Genomic DNA, 9,815 nt, shown 5'->3' with positions numbered 1-9,815 from the left:
ACAACTGTAAATCTACTTTTGCACACCCCATATTTTAAAAGGGTAGCATTTGCCCTAACCGGTTTGGCTCGGTGGATAGAGCGTTGGCCCTCTGACTGAGGAAGAGTCCCGGGTTCAATTCCAGTCAAGGGCATGTACCTTGGTTGCGGGCTCGATCCCCAATAGGGGGTGTGCAGGAGGCAGCTGATCGATGTTTCTCTCATCGATGTTTCTAACTATCCCTCTCCTTTCCTCTCTGTAAAAATCACTTCACATTAACATTACAAATACATTATCAGCAAATCTTACGCAGTACAAACCAACGCCGTGAAGTACAGAAGACCTGCTCTCAGGTGCCTTCTCTGAGGAGACTGAGGCTGAAAGAGCCTGCGCCTGGAGCAGGGGCCAAGCCAACCACCACTACGTCGTCGCTGGTGAACTCACAGTAGGGAGCCTCAAGGTTGAGGGGCACAGGCCCCTTCTGGATCCTGCCAGAGGCGTCATAGTGGGACCCGTGGCAAGGGCAGTGATATCCACCAAAATCTCCCGCATTGGCAATGGGCACGCAGCCGAGATGCGTGCAGACCCCAATCAGGATGACCCACTCGGGCTTCTTCACTCATTCCAGGTCGTGCTGGGGGTCCCTCATGTCCACAGAGGCCTCTGGTGCCCCCTCCTTCTGGGTTTGGTGGCGCACAAACAGCAGCTTGCCCCTCCACTTGAAGGCCGTGTTCTTGCCTTCCGGGATGTCGGACAACTTGGTTTCGATTTTGGACATGGCCAGCACGTCGGCAGAGGCGCTCCTGCTGGAGACAACCTGGGAGATGGCATTCTTGGCGGTGTAGGCAGGAGAAGCTTCCTGCAAGCAGGAGAGCACTCCTTGGAGGACAGTCATGGGTGCGGCAGTCATCGGAGAAGTCAGGCACTTTGACGTCTGTATGGGAATAACAGACGGAGGCAGGGACATTGAGGCCCACGACGGCGACCAGAGGCCTGCTCGCGGCCTGGCCGTTCAGTGACTCCCGGCAGAGGAAGGGCCGCTTCACGTCCAGCGTCCAGCACCGGTGGCACCAGGGGCCGCAGCACGCCCGCCACCGCGTGGGAGGAGGTCGATAGAATGGGTGTGAATGGGCCGAGTAGGCGGCGACCGACAACATGGCAACCCAATGAAATATATATTTTTTAAAAAGGGTAGAATTTCCATTTTAAGCCCTTTGTAGAGGCCACTCATCTGATCGGGGGCTTTATAATGATGATCCTAATAAGCAACTTGGGATCATCACTTGGTAATCAGCAAATAATCCTATATAATAAAGAGGTAATATGCAAATTGATCCTCACACCTTCACACAAGATGGCTGCCCCCATGTGGTCAAAGAGGACCGCCACAAGATGGTTGGCAGGCGAGGGTAGTTGTGGGCGATCAGGCCAGCAGGGGAGGGCAGTTAGGGGTGACCAGGTCGGAAGGGGAGGGAGGTTGGGGGCAACTGGACCTGCAGGGGAGGGCAGTTGGGGGCAACCAGGCCTGCAGGGGAGGGCAGTTGCAGGGGGCCAGGCCTGTAGGAGAGGGCAGTTAGGCGTGACCAGGCTGGCAGGGGAGGGCAGTTGGGGGCGATCAGGCTGGCAGGGGAGAGCAGTTAGGGGTGACCAGGCCGGCAGGGGAGGGCAGTTGGGGGCGACTGGACCTGCAGGGGAGGGCACTTGGGGGTTACCGGGCCAGCAGGGGAGGGAAGTTGGGGGGAATCAGGTTGGCAGGGGAGCAGTTAGGCACCAATCAGGCTGGCAGGGGAGTGGTTAGGGGATGATCAGGCTGGTAAGCAGGCGAGCGATTGGGAGCCAGCAGTCCCAGATTGTGAGAGGGATGTCTGACTGCTGTTTTAGGCCCGATCCCTGTGGATGTGGGATCAGGCCTAAACTGGCAGTCGGACATCCCCTGAGGGGTCCCAGAGGGGTCCCAGATTGGAGAAGGTGCAGTGTGGGCTGAGGGACACCCTCCCCCAGTGCACAAATTTCGTGCACTGGGCCTCTAGTAAAAAGTATAATTAACATCCCCATTGCTCATGTAAGGAAACTGAGGCTCAGAGAGGAGGAGTAACCGTGTCAAGGTTGCACAGCTTGGAAGTGTTAGAGCTGGGATTTGAACCCACAGTGACTTACCTTCAAAGACTCCTCCCTCACAGACAAGAGTGCGCATCTGAACAAGAAGTGATTCCATTGGAAAACTGGAGCTGAGTTGACCGATCAAATTAAGCAAAAGTCATTAGTTCTGTTCCCCAGATACGGCTTAAAGAAGTGACAAAACCCAACAACAGCCTTTTGGCCCCTGAATAGTTTTCCCTCTCAGTTGTCTGGCAATAAGAGAAGTCGCCTGTGGCAGAATAAAAATGGCATTTTAGGTCGCGGTTTAATTGAGTGGAAATGTTTGGCCATCGTGTTTTCACTCTCAGGTTGATTTCCTCATGCGATAATGCAGGGGTCGGAACACTCCTTCTGTAAAGGGCCAGGAGGAGAATGTTCTCAGCTTTGTCGGCCATACGGTCTCTGTGGCAACTCCTCAGCCTCGCCCATAGCAGCAGGAGAACAGCGCAGACAGCCTGTGGACCGTGGGTGTGGCTGGGCTTCAGTACAACAGTCAGTTCCCACTACTCTCCTAGTAATGTTCTATAAAGGTGCTGAGAACACTGAATTAGCAAATAGTGAGCCATTCCGTGTCATAATAACCCGGAAACAGTATGTGTGTTTGCGGGTGGGGGGAGGCATGAAGGGGGATGCAGAAGGGCTGCTGTATTAGTTTCTTATTGCTGTTGTAACAAATTACCATAAACTAGTGGCTTCAAAGAACACAAGTTCATTATCTTCCAGTTACAGAGAAGTCCTACCCAGTCCTACACTGATCTGCCCAGCTCCAGTCAAGGTGTCGGCACTCCTGCAGGCTCCAGGGGAGAATCTCATCCTGGCCTTTTCCATGTCCACAGGCCGCCTGCATTCCTTGGCTGGTGGCCCCTTCCTCTATCTTCGAAACCATCAGTGTAGCATCTTCCAATCTCTTTCTGACTTTGACCCCCCCTGCTGCTCTCGTATAAGGACCCTTATGATGACCTGGGGTTCCCAGATAATCCAGGATAATCTCCCATTTCAGAGTCCTTAATCACACCTGCAGCGTCCCTGTTGCCACAAGTTCCGGCGATTAAGACTTGGACATCTTTTGGGGAGCCATTAATTGGCCTACCACACTGTAACTTCTACTAGAGGTCAGAGTGACATTGGGGAAATTTCTTTCCAGGTCAAGCCTCAGTTTCCTCGTGTGTGAGATGCAGCCCCCTTAGTTTTATCTTTCAGCACTGGGGTTCCCCCTGTAAAGGTGTCAGTTCAAAGTTTCTGTTCACAGAACACCCACAGTCCCTGAGGTCCGGAAGATGGAGCGAGGACCTGCGTCCTGGTTCTCTCCCCAGATGGACCGGCCTGCTGTGGTTTTATTTTGTTTTGTTTTTGTTGCTTTTGGTATATGAGCTCTTTCAAACAGAAACTTGGTCACTGCAGTGAACAAAATTGAATTATCTTACAGTCTTCCCAGCAGTGCTTTCTAGTGCTTTCCTCCACGGCAGAGGCTAGGATTGCCCTTTGGCTGTGGAAACCCAGAGGCTGGGTTCAAACCTAGCTCCAGCCCTCACAGGCCAGGAGAACTTGGGCGAGCCCAAGTAAAATGGCAGCAGCAATCACTGGACCGCAGCACAGGGGCTTGGTGCAGAATCAGTAAGAGAGGCGATCAAAGGGGCTAGCATGGTGCATGGTGCATAGCCAGCCCACCAAAACGTTAGCTCCCGAATGTGCATTCACTGCTCACACACTTTAAAAAAAGACCCTCACTCGGCCGGCGTGGCTCTATGGTTGAGCGTCGACCAATGACCAGGAGGTTATGGTTGCTTCCTGGTCAGGGCACATGCCCAAATTGTAGCTCGATCCCCAGTGTGGGGTGGAGCGTGAGGAGGCAGCTGATCAATGAGTCTCTCATCACTGATGTTTCTGTCCCTCTCTCCCTCTCCCTTCTTCTTTGAAATCAATAATAATAATTATTATATATATATAATAATTATATATATATATATGAAAGACCCTCTTCTGCTTTCCAGCATCAGTAGTTACAACTGATAAATCAATATTTGCCTTAACAATAGCGCCTCTTTTCCTGCAAAGAAACATCAGAGCTTCTCCATTGGGTCAAACACGCTCAGAGCTGCAGCTTAAAAACAAGACAAAACAAAGCAAAATCCCCAACCAGAAGGGATGCGGGAGCTGCTGCTTTTCCTTAGGGATCTGGCCAATGCCGCCCAACAAGGAACCTTGGCGTTTCAGCAGCACCTCCCCTGAGGGGGGTCCTTGGAGGGAACTGAGTTGCTGAAGGAAGCATGTCTTCAGGTGGTGTGGGCCCAGCTCATAATAAGAACCCCAAAGCCAACAGCTGAGGGGCCACTGGGTGGCTTTGTGGGGACAGAAGAGTGATGGAGGTAGGGCCAGACTTGCCTGCATCCGAGTTCTGGTTCTGCCCTTCCTAGCTGTGTGACCTCGGGCAGTAGCTGAGCCTCTCTGTGCTTTCGTCTCTTTATAGGGAGATAGGCATTTTGTCCACCTTATCGGAATGCTGTGAATTCATGGAATGTGCTTAACCCAATACCTGGCACCAAGCTTAAGAATGTTAGCAATTGGCTGGTATTTCTTCACGTGACAAGTTGGCTTAACGTGCTGGCTGGGTGCATTGAGCATTTTTCATCTTGAAAACAGATGCTTAGTTTAAAAAGGGGAAGGGTGGTAAGGGGAGGAGCTAACGGCTATGTGAACTCGGGGGTAACACAGAGACTGCACCCTCTGTAGAAAAAGAGGTCCAGCCCCACCAAATGCCTGGGAAATGCTCATCAAACACCCCTGGATGTCAGTGTTCACGCATCATAGCGGCAAGGGTTTCAGAGACGGGTAACATTGGGAGCTAGGGAGGTACGAGCAAATGGCCTGCTGGGGAACAGGGACCTGGGTCCCCCTAGAACACCCGCTTACCCTCACTCTTGGGGAGTGAGTGGCCCAAGAAATACAGGGGTCAGAGGATACACACACGCTGCCGAGGAGCTCACACAGCAGCGTCGGGGAACCTGGACATACCCTGGCAATGGCCCGGGGCAGGGTGAGGTGACCCCATCCGGAGGCTGCCCACCACTGACTGGGATCGTCGGAGCTCCCTGGAGTGACGTAACCGTGTGTGTGGCAAACCCGCAGCCTCGCTCTCGGTGCACATGCTGTTTCCTGCGACTCGTGGAGCGGCTTTGGTCGTTCCTCTGATGAACAGCGGAGGAGACGGAGGTGCTTTGGTGGTAAGCAGGTCACCCAGGATGTCTGAGTTCATGTGTGGCAAGTTGGATTTGAACCCACTGCCTGGTTCCTGACTGTGAACTCTGAAACTCCGGGCTAATTGAAACCTTAGCCCCAAAAATGTGGCCTATTAAACAAAGGAAGTTGCAAGAAAAGGGGCTATCATTCCCCAAAGTTACACATCAAACAAATACAAAATGAAATGGCATCGCCCTCCCTCCTCTCCAAACTCTTTCCCCCCTTCATCCTCTTCCTGCCAGCGCCCCACAGTGTGCTGGTCGCTCCTGGCTTGTCCCCGATGAAGGCAGCTCAGGAGAGCAGTCTCGGCTGCTCTGGGTCTCCCGCACGCAGAGGGATGCTGGTGACCAGCAGGACTGGGTAAACGTTTGAATGGGTGAACGAATGAATGAACGCATCACCTTAACCTTCACCCTGACAGCATCCGGCCACTAGCCAGGCCACTGGGATGCAGATGGGGACCCGGAAGCTTGGTGTTGCTGACAGATGTCGAGGACAAAGTGGGTTGGAAAGTCGTCTGGGCAGCAGGAGCCTGAGACCCCCCGAGTTTAAGGGGCAGCATGCCTGCCGCCGCCCCATGGCTTCGCACAGTCCCCACACCGAGCACTTGCAGTGAGCTAGACAACGGCGTCATAAAGCTGGAAGCTAAATTCCTTCTGGCAGCAGAGCGGAACACAGCCCGTAGCTGCGTAAATTAAAACAATGAGCTGTTTTTTTAAAATAACATTTCTAAACACGCAGACGCTTGAATGAACCCAGCACAAGACCGTCAATGGAAGAGAGACGCAGGCTGTGTGCCCCATACCTGCCCCAAGTCCCGGCTGCAGGCGAGCCACCGCCGCCTTTCCAAGGTGCTCTCGGAAGGCTCGTCCTCCGGGGGTTGGACCCCAAGAGTTTCTGCCGCAGCCAGCCGCGCAGGGAGGACGCGGCACACACACTCCTGCGCACCGGCTTCTCCGTTAGGAGGGGGGTGGCTGCAGCTGCAGTTAATTTACTTCTGATTAGTCTAACCTTTCCCCCTCGGAGGAAGTTTTTAGCAGGAGGGGAAAAGGCGGTCACAATATTGTTTTATGACTGTTTATCTTTAGAGCCCAAGCGATGCTGATTGCAAATATTTATGTGCATTTTTAAAAATCACGTCTCATGTTTGGAATGCACTAAAAAAAAAAAAAAAAGTGAAATCGGATTTCGGGTAAGATCTAGCAATTTTGGAGGATTTCAAAGTCGTAACCAAGTTGTCCGTACCAGCCCACTGGGACTCATCGCAGAAAGGCAGCGATTAGGCCAGCGGGATCCAAGTGCAGAATATGACATTCCGTTTGGAAGGCTCGTCTTGGTTGTACAAGTACATTATTGATGACTAGTCTGGAAATCCAAGTCTTAGCATGTGTAATGTTGAAGGAAAACATCTCCAAATGAGAAAACTTTGCGTTTGTGTTAGAAACGCTGCTTTCCCCTTAAGAAGGGATTAGCTAGTTGTCAAAGGAAAAGCTGCAGACACCGTTCCCCCACCTGCCACCGTGGGGGGGCCCTGTCTCTTCTCATTCTCTTTCTCCCCAACAGGAACTGCTCGCAGAGCTGCTGTCCTGTGAAGTTCCTGGGCCCCTGAAGACAGCATTGGGGAGGGCAAGGGGTCTCCTATCACGGGCATCTCTCTGGCTTTAGGGTTGCCCAGACTTGGGGTTGAATTCTGGTTTTGCCAGTTGCACATAGGAAGAGTGACTTAACTTCTCAGACTCTGCACCCTCTTTGTAAAATGGGGGAGCAGCACTCAGTACTCTATTGGTTGCAAACTGGCCTAATAAGAGAAAAGGAGAGTTATCAACTCAAGGAAATGGGAAGCCAAGGCACAGCTTCAGGCTCGGTGCATCCAGGGGCATCTGTACGTCATCAGGCCTGCACTTCCTCCTCCCTCATCTCCTTCTCTGACATTCGTTTCCCACTGGGCACGGGCCTCTTCCACCCTATTAGGTTCTGTGACTGGGGTCTGTGAATGGAACTGACAAAGGACAGACCAACAGGAGAAAAAGCATACAAATGTCATTTGATATCGCTATTTTTACATGGCATGGGGGCTTCACAGGACGAAGTTAGGCCTGAGAGCTTATATGTTACTGAGACAAAGAACAGTAAGTTGTGGGGATGCGTTAAGACAAAGGAAAAGAGTTGGAGCAAAGGGCAGTAATGTGTGGGGAAGGGACCAGGAGACGCCCAGGGAACCAATGGAGGGAAGAGTGGTTTCAGTAGGTTTGTTTGCACAGATTCAGCCTGATGTGCATTCTCCATCTCTAGTGATAAGAATGTCCTCTTCCCGGCACGGGAGGGCATCTTCCCCCGTGTGAACCACCCAGCGTTACCACTCCGCTTCTGGCCCAGACAAGATTTTCCTTTCTCCAGAGCGCGAGATTCCGCCTTCCGTATCGGGGTCTGTCCTCCGCTCCAGGCAACAGCCGAGCTGTCGAGGGCCGTGGGAGACACGCAGCTGGGCAGTGTCCACGCGGCTCAACAGGCACTTCCAGGAAGTGGGGTGTCTGGGTTCAGTGTGATTTTGACATTCACTCAATATTGCCATCTAGATGGATGTGTATTTAACTGAGTCCCGAGGCAGCAGTGGTCAGAGCAGTTCCTGGTTGGACACGGTGAGAAGAAATGTAATGAATGACACAAAACAAACAAAGCTTCCCCCAGCCCCTCAGAGGGCGGCACCAGGCCCCTGGATTCTCAGCTCCATCGAATCATTATCGGTCTTTAAGTTATAGAACTTGGCTTGTGAAATTGTATGCATATGTGGTGAAAACCTGATGAATGTGTGCTAAGCATCCAAGTAAACTGGCCTGTTGAGGAATAAAAAGGATAATTAAAAGGAGGTCCATGTTCAAATCTGGAGAAAAATACCGAGAATAACCGCACTAATTAGAAAATTGTTATCTACTCTGTGTTGAGTGCTGGCGATGTACCCAGCTCTTCAGACACATCATATAATTCAATTCCCTACCAACCCCGGAGGCAGGGGCCATGGGCCTCCCCATTTCACAGATGGGAAGAGTGAGGCTTAAGGAACTGACTTGCAGGGTGGGGCTTTGGATCCAGGTCTAACTGACTCTACATTCAGGCTCTAAACGCTCCCACACCGCACCTGCTTCCGCCTACGGCATCACAGTCTCTCTAAAAGACTCTGCAAAGTGCATGAATATTTTCTTTTGTAGTGCTGAAGGCGACATCATTGATATCATCTCCACACAACAAAGGGAGCAGCGATCTCCTGAACTTGGCCTTGCAGCCGGGTAATCCCACTCGTGCCGCCCTCCTGTGGGAGCTGACTTTCTGGCGTGGCTCTGCTGGGCGGGGCGCAGCCTCCACTCCAGTGAGACAGCGTTAGTCCCCACAGCCCTCAGCTCCCAGGGCAGTTTCTGTCCCCAGGGGATGACTCCATGTTGAGGAAAGAAAAGGAAGGCCGAGGAGGACGGAGGACGAGAGGCGGCCGGTGTGCGTGGAGAGCGCTCTCTGGCAGGGGAAGGCGTCTGTACAGGCTGAGGAGCCTTCTTTCTGAAAGAATGAATTAACGCGGCTGCTTACTGCAGCTTTTTTGTTGATTTATCTTGACGACGTCCATGTTATTAAAAAATGATAGTCCGTCTGAAACTGATACAGACAGTCTGGGGAGTTGGCCTGTCCCCCAGTAATTGGAAAGAGGAACTCTACGATGGCATTCTCCTAAGGAGGAAAAGGCAAAAAGTGAGGTCTGGGCCCCTTTCTCGAACCAGTCCTCAAACTCAGGACTTCCATTCCCCTTTTGTTGTAAAGAGCAGATGTTAGTGAGTATGGGATGCCCGACCTCTCTGTTAACTGCCAAGGACATCAGTTCCTTGACTTTGTCTCTGTCTGGACAGCAGGTCCCGAGGCGACACGGTGAGAAGGAAGTGCGGATGCGTGACACCAGCAGGCCCTGCCTCTGAAGTGAGGTCGTGTGTTCACATGGACAGGTGTGGCCAGTGGAAGACCACGCCCAGGACATACTAGCACACTGCTGGCGTGTGGGGCGGAGACAATACGTGGTCGTCGCTGCTGCTGGTATTTTGTGGCTTGCGATGGACATATCTCTATAACAAGGCAAGAAAGTGAAATATAGAAACACATTTTGGTGATAATGTGTGGCCCATCCAGTTTGGGGGAAGTGTGTTAGAATCCACCTTACTTAAAATATGACACAGGTTTGGCTCAGTGGATAGAGTGTCGGCCTGTGGACTGAAGGGTCCTGGGTTTGATTCCAGTCAAGGGCACATGCCCGGGTTTCGGGCTCAATTCCCAGTAGGGGGCGTGCAGGAGGCAGCCTATCAATGATTCTCTCTCATCATTGATGTTTCTCTCTCTCTCTCTCTCTCTCTCTCTCTCTCTCTCTCTCTTCCTCTCTGAAATCAATAAAAATATATGGCACAGTACTACCCCCCCACCCCCAGCGT

At 52.1% G+C, this 9,815-nt stretch overlaps 1 pseudogene; it reads right to left on the bottom strand.

Moving 5' to 3' along the window:
* Nucleotides 1–328: 328 nt before the first annotated feature.
* LOC103285917 (cytochrome b-c1 complex subunit Rieske, mitochondrial-like) lies at nt 329–1,136 on the bottom strand (annotated as a pseudogene).
* Nucleotides 1,137–9,815: the final 8,679 nt, after the last annotated feature.

The sequence above is a fragment of the Eptesicus fuscus genome, chromosome 12, assembly GCF_027574615.1.
Source record: "Eptesicus fuscus isolate TK198812 chromosome 12, DD_ASM_mEF_20220401, whole genome shotgun sequence".
Lineage (NCBI taxonomy): Eukaryota > Metazoa > Chordata > Mammalia > Chiroptera > Vespertilionidae > Eptesicus > Eptesicus fuscus.
Note: the sequence above shows the minus strand (reverse complement) of the source record. Positions and strands in the feature narration are given on the sequence as shown.